Raw genomic sequence first — 16,064 nt, 5'->3', positions numbered from 1 at the left:
AGGATAGAGTAGCATGGAGAGCTGCATCAAACCAGTCTCAGGACTGAAGACCACAACAACAACAACCTGGAAGAAATTGTTCTCTTAGCTGTGATGAGCAATATGAGCGGGCATCACGTCACAGAACCGTCACGTCAGCGTGTGTTCACATTGTCTGTCACGTCATGTAACGTCAATTCGCTTACCCCGTGTCAGAGTATAGCATTGCAATTGGGGAACTCAGGTTATTAATGGCCAAAGCAAACCTCATAACGTATGTTCTTGATCAGTTTTGTTTGTTGAAGTGATAAGACGTGAAACAACATTTCAAAATATCGACATTTCAGTGCTATGGGAAAGTGGGCGTCTGTTCTGTTACTGTCAAACCTAATTAATTTTTGGCGTTCAGATATCTCACATTCCTTGTGTAAGAACATCCAATGCAAAAGCATCCAAGTCGTCATGGAACAATTACAATTTGCCACAAAAACAAAGTACAATAATGAAATAAAGGTTAAGAAGACACGAAAGCACAATATGCATTACTATAGGACTAGTGAACGCGGAAAAATGGGTTAACTTACGATGTCAGCAGACGATGACACCGCTGAAACTTTCTCCCCAGGAAACCTTGACCTGCAGTGACGAGAGGTGAGTGTCTGTTGTCGACCTGTCTGAATGTCGCCATTTGAAATACATTGTGGATCGTTTTGACGTGACGTGACGGGACTTGACGGCCAAGGTGAACTGGTCTTAAAAAGAGTCATGCCGAGATCACGTGACAATTTCAGCTTAAGTTTGATAACATGCGCAGCACGCAGAGATTTTTCTACTCTATGCCTTTGACCGACGTCATATCTAAGCCACAGACGCTACATCTGAAGGCAATGAGGTTCATTCCTAAACCAAAGAATGTATTACAGAAAAGAAAGATAATACACATACACACAATACAATTTCATAGCAGCTCATGCGATTAGTTAAATAGCCATAAGTTATATCGCAAAGAAATTGAGGTAACAAAAAAGAAAGTAACAACGTAAAAAAAACATACATGCATCAAATAAATTATCATCACAGTTAATGCGAGTAAGTGAAAGAACCATAGATGGCCTTTAAAGTCCACTACAATATCACTCGTAGTAAACCCTTAATCTACATCTACATCTACACGGATACTTTGCAAATCACACTTAAGTGCCTGGCAAAGGGTTCCTCGAACCACCTTCACAATAATCCTCTAGGTTCTGCCAAAACGAAACATGCCTTTTTTTTAATGATGTCCGCCCCAAATCCTGTATCGTGTCAGTGACACTGTCTTCCCTGTTTCTCGATAATGCAAAATGTGCTGCTCTTCTTTGAACTTTCTCGATGTAGTCCGTTTATTCTGTCTGGTACGGATCCCACACTGTACAGCAGCGCTCCAGAAGAGGACGGACAAGCGTGGTGTAGGCAGTCTCTCTAGTAGATCTGTGGCATCTTCAGCCAATAAAACGCAGTCTTTGGCTCACCTACCCACAACATTTCCTATGTATGGTTTCCAATTAATGTTGTTCTTAATTGTGATTCTTAGGTGTTCAGTTGAATTTACAGCCTTTAAATTTGACTGATTTATCGTCTAACCGAAGTTTCACCGATTACGTTTAGCACTCATGTGGAGAACCTCACACTTTTCATTATTTAGGGTCAACTGCCAATTTTCGCAACATACAGATATCTTTTCTAAATCGTTTTGCAAATTGGTTTTGATATTCTGATGACTTTATTAGATGGTAAATGACAGCATTATCTACAAACAAGCCCGCCGGAGTGGCCGAACGGTTCTAGGCGCTTCAGTCTGGAAGCACACGAGCGCTACGGTCGCAGGTTCGAATCCTGCCTTCGGCATGGATGTGTGTGATGTCCTTAGGTTAGTTAGGTTTAAGTAGTTCTAAGTTCTAGGGGACTGATGACCTCTGAAGTTAAGTCCCATAGTGCTCAGAGCCCATCTACAAACAACCTCAGACGATTCATCAATTGTCTCCGAAATCGTTTATATAGATAAGGAAAAGCATTACCTTGGAAAAAGGTGGAAATCTTTTCCGTTTCAATCGATGAATTTACTCCAATTACTACGAACTGTGGCCTCTGTGACAGGAAATGACGAATCCAGTCACAGTCCAGCCTGTGAGGATATTCCATAAGCACCCAATTTGACTAGAGGCCGCTTGTGAGGAACAGTGTCAAATGCCTTGTTGTTGTTCTGGTCTTCAGTCCTGAGACTGGTTTGATGCAGCTCTCCATGCTACTCTATCGTGTGCAAGCTTCTTCATCTCCCAGTACCTACTGCAACCTACATCCTTCTGAATCTGCTTGGTGTATTCATCTCTTGGTCTCCCTCTACGATTTTTACCCTCCACGCTGCCCTCCTGTACTAAGTTGGTGATCCCTTGATGCTTCAGAACATGTCCTACCAACCGATCTCTTCTTCTAGTCAAGTTGTGCCACAAACTCCTCCCTAATTCTGTTCAATACCTCCTCATTAGTTGTGTGATCTAGCCATCTAATCTTCAGCATTCTTCAATAGCACCACATTTCGAAAGCTTCTATTCTTTCTTGTCTAAACTATTTATCGTCCATGTTTCACTTCCATACATGGCTACACTCCATACAAATACTTTGAGAAACGACTTCCTGACACTTAAATCTATACTCGATGTTAACAAATTTCTCTTCTCCACAAACGCTCTCCTTGCCATTGCCAGTCTGCATTTTATATCCTCTCTACTTCGACCTTCATCAGTTATTTTGCTACCCAAATAGCAAAACTCCTTTACCACTTTAAGTGTCTCATTTCCTAATCTAATTCCCTCAGCATCACCCGACTTAATTCTACTACATTCCATTATCTTCGTTTTACTTTTGTTGATGTTCATCTTATACCCTCCTTTGAAGACACTGTCCATTCCGTTCAACTGCTCTTCCATGTCCCTTGCTGTCTCTGACAGAATTACAATGTCATCGGGGAACCTCAAAGTTTTTACTTCTTTTCCATGGATTTTAATGCCTACTCCGAACTTTTCTATTGTTTCCTTTACTGCTTGCTTAATATACAGATTGAATAACATCAGAGATAGGCTACACCCCTGTCTCACTTCCTTCCCAACCACTGCTTCCCTTTAATACCCCTCGACTCTTATAACTGCCATATGGTTTCCGTACAAATTGTAAATAGACTTTCGCTCCCTGTATTTTACCCCTGCCACCTTGAGAATTTGAAAGAGAGTATTCCAGTCAACATTGTCAAAAGCTTTCTCTAAGTCTACAAATGCTAGAACCGTAGGTTTGGCTTTCCTTAATCTTTCTTCTAAGATAAGTCTGTAACAATATAAGACTGTAGCAATGAAAAGACTTTGCTATTAGATTGAGACGCATCCGACCCACCTTACATTTCAAGGCGGTAGGTTACTCTGTACTGTTAATGAAATGAAATAAAAAGGAAATGATAAAATAATAAAAATGAAATGATCGATTTACTAAGCAGTGCGAGTACTATAATGTATATCAGAAACAGGTAATGTGACAACTCGTAGGCCTGTCAGGCAGGGCTGTCTGCTTTGAGTGGTCGTGTATGCGTGAGCCTTGTTCTTCTTCTTCAGAATGGTTCAAAAGTCAGTAAATGGAATTTCAGCAGAAACAAGGAAAGTAACGTGCACAGCATTCGCTGATTCTCTAAAAGACGAATCTGACTTTCGTCCAGTGCAACCTTTATTCTCTACTGCAACAGGCGACAGGCGCGACGACAAACTGCAGCCACGAGTCTCCGCTGCCCACTGTGTGCTGCACTCCGTACCGCCAGTCGCCTCGGAGCTGCGCCGCCAACACATTCAGACTGCTCGATGTGCAGATGCCACACACGGTGGCACTGAACTGGCTGTGAATACTGACTACTGTCAGGGGTGTAACAAACAGACACGCAATACGCAAGCTGAACCTAATTCAGAAATCAGAGCTACCCAGCGTCTTTCTGGTGTCGAGGGCCTGGTACGTCGCCCACGTGTTGAACGTGTCGAAACAAATGGACAGGGCGGTTAACCAGGCTGTAGTCTGAGTTTTGTGGGGGCTGAATTTCGATGCTGTTCGACCACTCAAGTCTGACTTTCAAATGCTTTCACCAGCCTGCCAGTTATCCAGCACTCGCTTTGACTTATTTCCTCCACAACAGTTCATCCGTAAGCTCCAGGAGTTAGATATTAACTACAGCTTTCGTTGTTTACATCGATGCACTGGTCTGAACGAAACAGTCGATCCACAGACCTGCCGTCGTGTGTCGCTGAGCAACTGAGGGCCACTTATTTAGCCGGGTGTCTGTCTTAACCTGTGTCGAAGTTTTCTCGCGTAGTGGAAACGGGGAAAGTGCGGTACCGGTGTGTCCGTCTGTACCGAAACTGACAGCGTCACGTCTCGTCTCGTCTCGCCTCAGAAACGTCCAGACACGGCGGTAGAAAATGCGTTAAGCACTTCGTACCGTTTCACGTGCAATCTCACACACCGTCGCCGTGATAAGACAGCGCCATCTTACACGCTGTCGCCGTAGATTCGACACGTTCCTCACACCCTTGTTCTGTTGTTGTCTGCCGTTGCGGCGCTTTGGGATGATACAGCGGTCATCAGCAGAGCGAAAACATCCCAGTTCCGCATCTCCGTTACTGCCGTCGTCAAACACGCCGATGTTCACCGTAGACACCTCCTCACGAAGGGGACGTCACATACTGCCTGCATTTCAATTGTGGACACCGAATATTTCTGCATTATCGGCATCTGTCTAACAGGGCGTGTATGGCATTTAGCGACAATATCCTGAATCCAGCTGTGTCTTATGACGGAAGTGCTTGCCGACCGCCACAAACACACGTGAAAGAAAAGCCAAGTAGCGTTTTCTGGTACATCACGCTTCTTATCTCGATATTCCGTCGGTGTCTGTGCTGGCTTAAGCACAAGTCATAGCTCTTTACTCCGTGTAAAAATCGCACATGGCGGATGTCACTTCTTAAAGCATAACGCCACACGTGACACGCACTCCTGAGGAAATGGCCAGAAGGCCACGTGCTTCCCGCCAAACCTATTCTGCGGAAGCGGCCAGCTAAATGAGCCACAGTCCAACAGCGACAGGTATCCATCGAATTGCTGCAATTCTGTCGTTTACGAAAAAGAAGAATTGTCAGGGCACTGTTTGAAAAGTTGGCTGGCGTTCCACCTGGCCAAACGTAACAAGGATAGTAATCGCATTAACATTGCGACTCTTGGGGAAAGTAGGTTAATTCAATTACTACATGTGTGACACTAATACAACAAAGTCGGTTGTTGAAATCAGTACTTGGTTCCATGTATAGACACTGTAACTGTCTAATCCATTTGGTTTCGAACCTAAACACGGCAAGAATAGATGCATGCTCCGTGTATCTCTACGGTCGAACACATGATAGGTGGTGTATGTCCACAGTTTCACATGCGCCAACGAGCGGCGTATAACCAGTCAGGCACCGTAAATTAAAGCGTTGGTGGTCTGCGTTCTGCCGATCGGCGCTGCCCAGCGACACGACACAACAATATCTAAGACACGAGCTTTTTCCTTGTCATCGCCTTTTCAGTGAATTAACAGATCGTTTTTATCTGTTACCGTTTAACGAATGCAATTTGTAGAAACAGGACGTGAACAGTTAGATCCATTGCACCGAAGTAAAACAGGTTCTCTCGCACTGAGTTTGAATTTCGCTTCCATAAAAAAACAGATCAATATCAAATAGGGGTAATGCAGGAGTAGGTTTAATAATGAATAGGAAAATAGGAATGCGGGTAAGCTACTACAAACAGCATAGTGCACGCATTATTGTGGCCAAGATAGATACGAAGCCCACGCCTACCACAGTAGTACAAGTTTATATGCCTACTAGCTCTGCAGATGACGAAGAAATTGAAGAAATGTATGATGAAATAAAATAAATTATTCAGGTAGTGAAGAGAGACGAAAATTTAGTAGTCATGGGTGACTGGAATTCGTCAGTAGAAAAAGGGAGAGAAGGAAACGTAGTAGGTGAATATGGATTGGGGGTAAGAAACGAAAGAGGAAGCCGCCTAGTAGAATTTTGCACAGAGCACAACTTAATCATAGCTAACACTTGGTTCAAGAATCATAAAAGAAGATTGTATACATGAAAGAAGCCTGGAGATACTGACAGGGTTCAGATAGGTTATATAATGGTAAGACAGAGATTTAGGAACCAGGTTTTAAATTGTAAGACATTTCCAGGGGCAGATGTGGACTCTGACCACAATCTATTGGTTATGAACTGTAGATTAAAACTGAAGAAACTGCAAACAGGTGGGAATTTAAGGAGATGGGACCTGGATAAACTGACTAAACCAGAGGTTGTACAGGGTTTCAGGGAGAGCGTAAGGGAACAAATGGTAGGACTGGGGGAAAGAAATACAGTAGAAGAAGAATGGGTAGCTTTGAGGGATGAAGTAGTGAAGGCAGCAGAGGATCAAGTAGGTAAAAAGACGAGGGCTAGTAGAAATCCTTGGGTAACAGAGGAAATATTGAATTTAATTGATGAAAGGAGAAAATATAAAAATGCAATAAATGAAGCAGGCAAAAATGAATACAAACGTCTCAAAAATGAGATCGATAGGAAGTGCAAAATGGCTAAGCAAGGATGGCTAGAGGACAAATGTAAGAATGTAGAGGCTTGTCTCACTAGGGGTAAGATAGATACTGCCTACAGGAAAATTAGAGAGACGTTTGGAGAAAAGAGAACCACTTGTATGAATATCAAGAGCTCAGATGGAAACCCAGTTCTAAGCAAAGAAGGGAAAGCAGGAAGGTGGAAGGAGTATATAGAGGATCTATACAAGGGCGATGTACTTGATGACAATATTATGGAAATGGAAGAGGATGTAGGTGAAGATGAAATGGGAGATATGATACTGCGTGAAGAGTTTGACAGAGTACCGAAAGACCTGAGTCGAAACAATGCTCCGGGAGTAGACAACATTCCATTAGAACTACTGACAGCCTTGGGAGAGCCAGTCCTGACAAAACTCTACCATCTGGTGAGCAGGATGTATGAGACAGGTGAAATACCCTCACACGTCAAGAAGAATATAATAATTCCAATCTCAAAGAAAGCAGGTGTTGACAGATGTGAAAATTACCGAACTATCAGTTTAATAAGTCACGGCTGCAAAATACTAACGCGAATTCTTTACAGACGAATGGAAAAACTGGTAGAAGCCGACCTCGGGGAAGATCAGTATGGATTCCGTAGAAATATCGGAACACGTGTGGTAATACTGACCCTACGACTTACCTTAGAAGTTAGATTGAGGAAAGGCAAACCTACTTTTCTAGCATTTGTAGGCTTAGAGAAAGCTTTTGACAATGTTGACTGGAATACTCTCTTTCAAATTCTGAAGGTGGCAGGGGTAAAATACAGGGAGCGAAAAGCTATTTACAATTTGTACAGAAACCAGATGGCAGTTATAAGAGTCGAGGGACATGAAAGGGAAGCAGTGGTTGGGAAGGGAGTGAGACAGGGTTGTAGCCTCTCCCCGATGTTGTACAATCTGTATATTGAACAAGCAGTGAAGGAAAGAAAAGAAAAATTTGAGGTAGGTATTAAAATCCATGGAGAAGAAATAAAAACTTTAAGGGTTGCCGATGACATTGTAATTCTGTCAGAGACAGCAAAGGACTTGGAAGAGCAGTTGAACGGAATGGACAGTGTCTTAAAAGTTGGATATAAGATGAACATCAACAAAAGCAAAACAAGGATAATGGAATGTAGTCGAATTAAGTCGGGTGATGTTGAGGGAATTAGATTAGGAAATGAAACACTTAAAGTAGTAAAGGAATTTTGCTATTTGGGGAGCAAAATAACTGATGATGGACGAAGTGGAGAGGATATAAAATGTAGCCTGCAATGGCAAGGAAAGCATTTTCGAAAAACGGAAATTTGTTAACATCGAGTATAGGTTTAAGTGTCAGGAAGTCGTTTCTGAAAGTATTTGTATGGAGTGTAGCCATGTATGGAAGTGAAACATGGACGATAAATAGTTTGGACAAGAAGAGAATAGAAGCTTTCGAAATATGGTGCTACAGAAGAATGCTGAAGGTTAGATGGGTAGATCACATAACTAATGAGGAGGTACTGAATAGGATTGGGGACAAGAGAAGTTTGTGGCACAACTTGACTAGAAGAAGGGATCGGTTGATAGGACTTGTTCTGAGGCATCAAGGGATCACCCATTTAGTATTGGAGGGCAGCGTGGAGGGTAAAAATCGTAGAGGGAGACCAAGAAATGAATACACTAAGCAGATTCAGAAGGATGTAGGTTGCAGTAGGTACTGGGAGATGAAGAAGCTTGCACAGGATAGAGTAGCGTGGAGAGCTGCATCAAACCAGTCTCAGGACTGAAGACGACAACAACAACAACAACAAACCGATGATGCTGTCAACTTGATTATTATATGTTCACAAGCAGTGGCTAGAGACAACATATCCGCTAATCCTACTTTGATGATTAAGACTTCGCCTTGACTCCAGAGCAATTTTTCTATCCATTATATATGTCTTCAAAACCATGGAGTGTAAATACGTTCCACATATTATAGCTGTTCCTATTCCGTACAACGCGTGTCATCCAAGTGAGTATAATAAGAGTATCACATGTGTTAATTGGCTAGGATAAAAGCATTGTGACGATTTCTACCCATGTTTATCGGGAGATTTTCTCACAGAATCGCCTCCGTCTCAGAAGCGTAGAGCTGGAGGCAGCTGAGACAGAAGGCCATCCACGAATGTGCGGGGAGTGCGAAACAGGAAGTGTGCGGGTGCGTTACAACGGAGAGGCTGGCCAGCGACTGTCAGTGTGGGCCACACGTGGGAGTGGACACGCGTCTGGCTACTGGAGCGGTACGCGACGCTGTGCTGTGGGTTGATTTTATAAATGTAGTCGCCGCGTCAAATACGGATTCACTCTCATTTCGGCAATGAACTTGTGCAGGTAAATTTCTTTACCGTTCTCATTTACTTCATATAACCGCCCATGCTCGCGGGAGAGTTAAAACCGTCAACATTCCGCGGAGCAAACAGCAACAATCAGTCGCTGAGGCAGCGACAAAGCTGTGTTGGTTGCAGGACACGGAAAGTTAACGAAAAAATAAATTCAACTTTTACATTACTACTATCTGCATTTGCGATTTACATCTAAATGTGCTCATAATCGGTACACGTTAGGTATGCGGATCTGATGCCGCTTTCGCGATGCGGGAACGTAATTTAAGACATAGGGACGCCTGTACTCAAAATGAAAGGAAATTCACAGAAAATGTACGCATGAACACAGTCTCTGGACTAGCCAGTCTTCAGGATGAGAACAAGAAAAAATTAAAACATTACATACACTTTTATCATACTTATCCGACGTACCAGATAGTACTTCTCTAGAAATGAAGAAAATCACAAGTCCATGTTTAATGTTTGAAGATGTCTTAAAAGATCAAAGTAAATGAAAAATGAGTAAAAAAATTAGTCACAACTTAATTAACGTAAGTATGTCGTAGCAAATGACATAATGATAGTCGAATTCTCAAGAGTCCATAGAAACTGCTGGAAATGGCAAAATGACGGAATGCGTTGGTCGCAACGTACAACTTTAAAATTATGTAGACGGTAAGTACGTGAAAGAAAATGCGATACGTGTAACCATGGTGTTACTTTGTAAGATGTAAAATATCTTTCTTGATTACAAAAAGTCCTCGACCGAAGTTGTAAATGTATAAATGTCGTGACAAAAGCGTCTGTCACATTATTATGGGGCAACATATGAGCCGCTACAGCATCGGTATTAATGAAACGAGAGACAATGCACCATTGGTCAGTTCCCAATGCACCGACAATGAAACACAACTGAGCCCAGTTGCCCTCATTTGTTGTATTTATTTACAGTTTTGACTGAAATGTGGTGAATTTTGCCTGAAGTCCTCCATGTAGGTATCTAATACCTGCTGCAAGTTTCCATTTTTTTTACTCAGCAGTCAAGATGAACGGTACGACACAGACGAGGACAACACGGAACACAACATTCAGGTGAGGAAAATTTCGGAATCCGTTTTTCTCTAACCATGTGGTTATATGTTAAGTATTAATCGGCTTTGCTAGGGTCAACCAACGTCGATGTCCCGTGAATAATATTTTTTTTTTTCACGCATGGTCTCTGCAATACAGCTGTCCTTGACCTATCAGTCTTTGTGTAATATGAACGGGAGACATTAACAGATAGTGGAGAGCACAGATTCCTGACAGACGCCAGTGAAATCATGATGCAGTGGAAGGCGAGGAAGGAACTGCGGCTAGATGGATGTTCAAAAGCCTCGTGCACGGCGATTGAAGCGTTCATAGCTGATTTGTTACGCGATCAGGATTACGATTGTTGTGGAAAGAAGATGGGCACTGCTGCAAACACATTTCACCAAAGAGCATCAGGCGTTTAGGCACGGCGACAAAACTTCTCAAAGAGTAAAAACACACTCACACCGCTGTGCACAGTCAGGGGGTGTCTTGACTCCGACCACTGTTTGCCGTAGCCCTCGCTACTAAGTGAGAGGCTGGCTGTGGCTATAACCACATTTCCAGGATAGGTATCACAGAGTTTGCGTAATAAGAACTTCTATTGGCAGATCGGCTTGGAAAGACTGCCCTATGTGCTACGTAGTAGCAGTCCCTTCTGTTTGATGTTCGCCCGCATCTCGTGGTCGTGCGGTAGCGTTCTCGTTTCCCACGTCCGGGTTCCCGGGTTCGATTCCCGGCGCGGTCAGGGATTTTCTCTGCCTCGTGATGGCTGGGTGTTGTGTGATGTCCTTAGGTTAGTTAGGTTTAAGTAGTTCTAAGTTCTAGGGGACTGATGACCATAGATGTTAAGTCCCATAGTGCTCAGAGCCATTGGCACCATTTTTTGTTTGATGTTCAGAAAAACGGACTGAGTACCAGATACGCTTCCCTACGGAAGTATATTACTGGGAAACCGGAGATTGGAAGACTAGATAACAATTCTGTCATCGCTAATGTCCCGCAGATAGGTTTCTCTCATATTGGGCAATGACTTCGAGATAGTCTCGCAGATATACAAATCGCGCCGATTTGTGGTACAGCTTTGCGATGTCGACTGTTGAAACACGACGGATGGCACGTTTATTAAGCGGAAATAAAAATGACAACTTTGTTTCGTAGTCATTCAAAAAAATTGTGGGATTTTGTTAATATATACCAAAAACGTAAAACCGACTACGGTAGAATTTCGAGATGTAAGGCGCCGCAGGAATATTATTAGCATGTTGCCAACAGAGAGCACGTGATCCGTTTGTATAGGCGAACACAAGTTGTACTCTGGTGAGTTACACACGATCGGAGAGATGTCGACCATTTAGACACTTTCAAAGTGAGTTAATAGCTATGCTAGAAAAAAAAGTGTCGTATTAAACGGAAAAAATCATCTCTTCAGAAAAGCATGGATTTTTTAGAGTAATTAATGTACTATTCTAGTGAGAACGAAAAGGCCAGGCTTACTCGATTTCAGGGCTAGCCTATGTGGCAGTGCAGAACCGTTCGTAATGAATGAGAAGCGAGTCTGTGTGTTATAACGTCACCACAGTGTATCGGCAAGAGACGACTGCCGTGGTCTTTAGTTAATGAAGTACTGTCACAAAGAAGCTGCAGAGTTACTCTTTAAGCTCTTAATAACACTAGATAAAATAATAACAACAAATATTTCTCTTTCCGTTATCATCACAATTGTAACACTCTTTTAATATGTCGCCGGAATATGTAAAGGGCCACAGCGCCACGTCGCAATAGAAGATGCCATATTAAGGAAAACATGTCAAGCAGTCAGCTCGTAAAACACATGTTTAGGGCATAATAATTATACATAAGCGACAGAGTTGCAAACGGTTACATACACATCGCTGCTTTTAGAGCTCATTAAAGCTAGAGCCAAACAAAAAGCATGCCCCTTAAATTCCTTAACTTCCTAAAACGACGGAATGTTTAGGGTGCGAAATGCATTTTCTTAGTGTGCCAATAACAGTCGAAGGTCTGTCGATTCTAGAATACATGTAAACTATCATAAGTAGCTTTCTAGATAAGCAAATTCGTCTCCAATGCTGATTTGAACTTGTTTGCACTTGTTCATTATAGTGTCTGTTTACAAATTAATACAGTAGGAAATACAAATTGAACTGCCACATCAGACTCCTCCTTCTGACTGACCTTCTTGTCTGACATTTTTATTAAATCGACAGAAAATACCTCTTCACTTACACTGAAATATCATTTACCATTTTCTATGTCAATTTGCGTCTCATGTCGTAAACTTGTCCATCCCCTATTAATTTGTCAATGATGAGGAAATGACATTTGACTAAAGTGTCCTATTATAAATGGCATAAGTGCTTGCAACTTCACTACTTTGGATTTGTTTCCACTGGCCGTCTGTATTCTACCGTTCTGCACTGGGAACATGGGAATTTACCCCTTTTTCTTTAACTCTTGGAAAAGTTCAGTCGACATTAAGTTAGTCGTTGCACCTGTGTCTAGAACTAAGTGTACCTCTATGTCAGATATCGTTGTCTTTGTAACTGCGTGTACCTGCTCTTCGTACAACTGTTCCTGAACTTCCTCCTCATGTCCGTATAAATCATCTTTCATGTCACCTTGTTCGTCGCATCTCACAAAACATGTGTTTACAGGTGTACTGGCCGCACGCGCTACCTGGTCAGCAGCGTGGGGCCTCACTGCGACCGGTTGGAGTTTGGAACCCCGGTGTAGGAGCGTTGACCTCCAGTCACCGGACTGGAGGAATTTCAGCGAGACGTACGGTGTGTGTCGTGTTACGCCAATTGGTGTCACTGGCTGCGGGTGACCCATTTTCGCCTGAATTCGTAGTTGTGAAATTACAGTTCGCGCTATTATGTTGTCCGAAAGTGGGCTGAGGCACAGCGCGTGGCATTCGATTGTAGCCGACCGCCTGCCACAGCATCGGTTGGCGGATCTTTTGCAGAAAGATGTCTTACATAAGACACTGCGTTAAATGGTATTTACTTGGAAAAGATCCATAAATAAACGAAAGATTCCGATAGAGAGAACGGATATAATTGACTGGCGATGTTAGTACCCAAACCAAGTGAGGAAATTAAGGGAGCTAGGCAGAAAATTTGTTTTATATTGATGAAACTTGGGTGGACAACAACATTACTTACAGAAAATGTTGGCAGGGCCCTTGCGTTGATAGCACTATCGACAATGTTAGCTGAAGCAACAGGATTATGGTGGTCAATATTGAGTAAAAAGATGGGTTTTAATCCAACGCACAGTTAATTTATGAAGCAGGATATGCAACAGGGGACTACCGTGGGCAAATGAACTACGAAAATGTTTCAAATTGGATATCGACTAGAGTAATTCCGAATCTGCCACCGAACTTCGTTTTTGTAATGGACAACACTTCAAGTCACAACAAGGAGAATAACAAAGCTCCGACTACGTCCTCGAATAAAAGGGAAATGATTGAATGATTATTAAAAAAATGAGGTGGAAGATGATTTGTCAATGATAAAAACAAAATTATTTGATTTAATTAGACAACATAAGCTGGAAGACATATTATTTGAAATTAATAAAATACTTGAAGCTTATGGGCAGACTGTGCTGCGACTTTCACCATAAAACTGTGATTCAAATCCAATTGAAATGGCGTGGATAAAACTCAAAAATTTCCTCAGAGGAACAAATATTCTTGGAGATATTTACAAGACGAAGTTGCTGCAGTTGGTGAAACAAGGTATGAAGCAGTTTTCCGAGATTCCGTTTTTTATTACAAACTAAATTTTGCAGTAACCGAAAAAAGCATATACAAACACTTGTCCCAACTGTAACAGGTTTTGAAACGATAACTCAAGTTGACAGGAGTGCATAATGCCTCGACGTGGAGACACTTGAGACTACTGGGTTAAGGATGGGATTATTGAAGGCCTACTAGACGCCATAGTTATTAATTTAGAAAAAATGGTTCAAATGGCTCTGAGCACTATGGGACTTAACATCTATGGTTATCAGTCCCCTAGAACTTAGAACTACTTAAACCTAACTAACCTAAGGACATCACACAACACCCAGCCATCACGAGGCAGAGAAAATCCCTGACCCCGCCGGGAATCGAACCCGGGAACCCGGGCGTGGGAAGCGAGAACGCTACCGCACGACCACGAGATGCGGGCATTAATTTAGAAAATGACGACGACGACGGCAATGATAGTGACAGTGACACTGTTGATGGTGACCTCTAAAGTAAGGTGTATGTAAATAGGGCGATAAGTAATTTCTTAAGAAATACGTTGTGTATTCTTTCAAGCATCACTCTGCTCATACACTATAAAGTTTCTTTTGGTAGAAATGTACTACATGGTAATAGAAGTGTTAAACAGTTTTCCAATATAAATACAGTCAAATGCGATTCAAAACAATAAATACCTTTATCACTAGTTGTACGAAATCAGTATTAATTTAAGAACTTTATGATAAAATTAATTAATTTAGAATGTGATTTAATCACGTAAAACCTTTGATGCTTAGGGAACGCCAGCATTTGAATATATTCTGTCGCTAAATCTCTATCTCGGTTACTAGTCAACTAATCCTAAGACATATTGCTTAAAAGCGCAATAACCACGCTAAACACTGCTTAAATTTCCTTCGACACTTGTACACAGATTCTGGACTTCTATGTCAAAAGCTTGACATAAGAGTTCCGTTCACACATTAATTTTTATTTTTTGGTAAGAACTTTATTTGTTAATCTACAGCAATGTTAACCTATTCAAAATATTCCCCAATAGATACTCTACACTTATGCCAGTGATTTTTCCAATTACCGAAACACATTTGGAACGGTTTCTTCGGGATAGTTTATAGGTCTCCTAACTGTGTATTTTTAATCTCATCCATGCTAGTAAATCCGCTGTCTTTTAAGGCCTGTTGGTAATATACTAAAAATTTGATACACTTTATTCCATTCTTATAACAAAATTTAATATAGATTCTTTAATCTATTTATATACAAAACAAATAATCCTTGATACTACCAAAATACGTGTAACGTTTTTGACAGCTGACAATAGAATAAATACCCAATATGCATGACATTATACACATACTTTTCAGACATGTTTACGAAGACAGTGACAAAAGATGTAGCGCAAATAGGACTAATACAACAAGTGGAATTATAAATTTCTCCTTACAACTCTTCGTGTTTCAAGAATTGTCGAGATTCGACGGAACCCTTCAAAGAAAATTTCTAGCATTTAGTAGAAACACGAAATAAGAACAAGCCTTAAATTCTACAGATTGATTGCACTATACTGGGTTCGTTTTACGAATAGCAGTAGAGGGAAGATACATTCACATGAACAGGCATTCGCTTCTGTGTTTGTATCAGAATCCTGACTTCCGTTCTTATGTTAATATTACTTACTCTATAATGTTGTGTTTCGGAAGAAGCTATCGTCTTTTGTATTCATTATTTATCTAAAAATAAACGCTGCCGGGACGTATCTGTAGACGGCGTCGCCACACATACACTCCTGGAAATGGAAAAAAGAACACATTGACACCGGTGTGTCAGACCCACCATACTTGCTCCGGACACTGCGAGAGGGCTGTACAAGCAATGATCACACGCACGGCACAGCGGACACACCAGGAACCGCGGTGTTGGCCGTCGAATGGCGCCAGCTGCGCAGCATTTGTGCACCGCCGCCGTCAGTGTCAGCCAGTATGCCGTGGCATACGGAGCTCCATCGCAGTCTTTAACACTGGTAGCATGCCGCGACAGCGTGGACGTGAACCGTATGCGCAGTTGATGGACTTTGAACGAGGGCGTATAGTGGGCATGCGGGAGGCCGGGTGGACGTACCGCCTAATTGCTCAACACGTGGGGCGTGAGGTCTCCACAGTACATCGATGTTGTCGCCAGTGGTCGGCGGAAGG

The sequence above is a fragment of the Schistocerca americana genome, chromosome 11, assembly GCF_021461395.2.
Source record: "Schistocerca americana isolate TAMUIC-IGC-003095 chromosome 11, iqSchAmer2.1, whole genome shotgun sequence".
Classification (NCBI taxonomy): domain Eukaryota; kingdom Metazoa; phylum Arthropoda; class Insecta; order Orthoptera; family Acrididae; genus Schistocerca; species Schistocerca americana.
Note: the sequence above shows the minus strand (reverse complement) of the source record.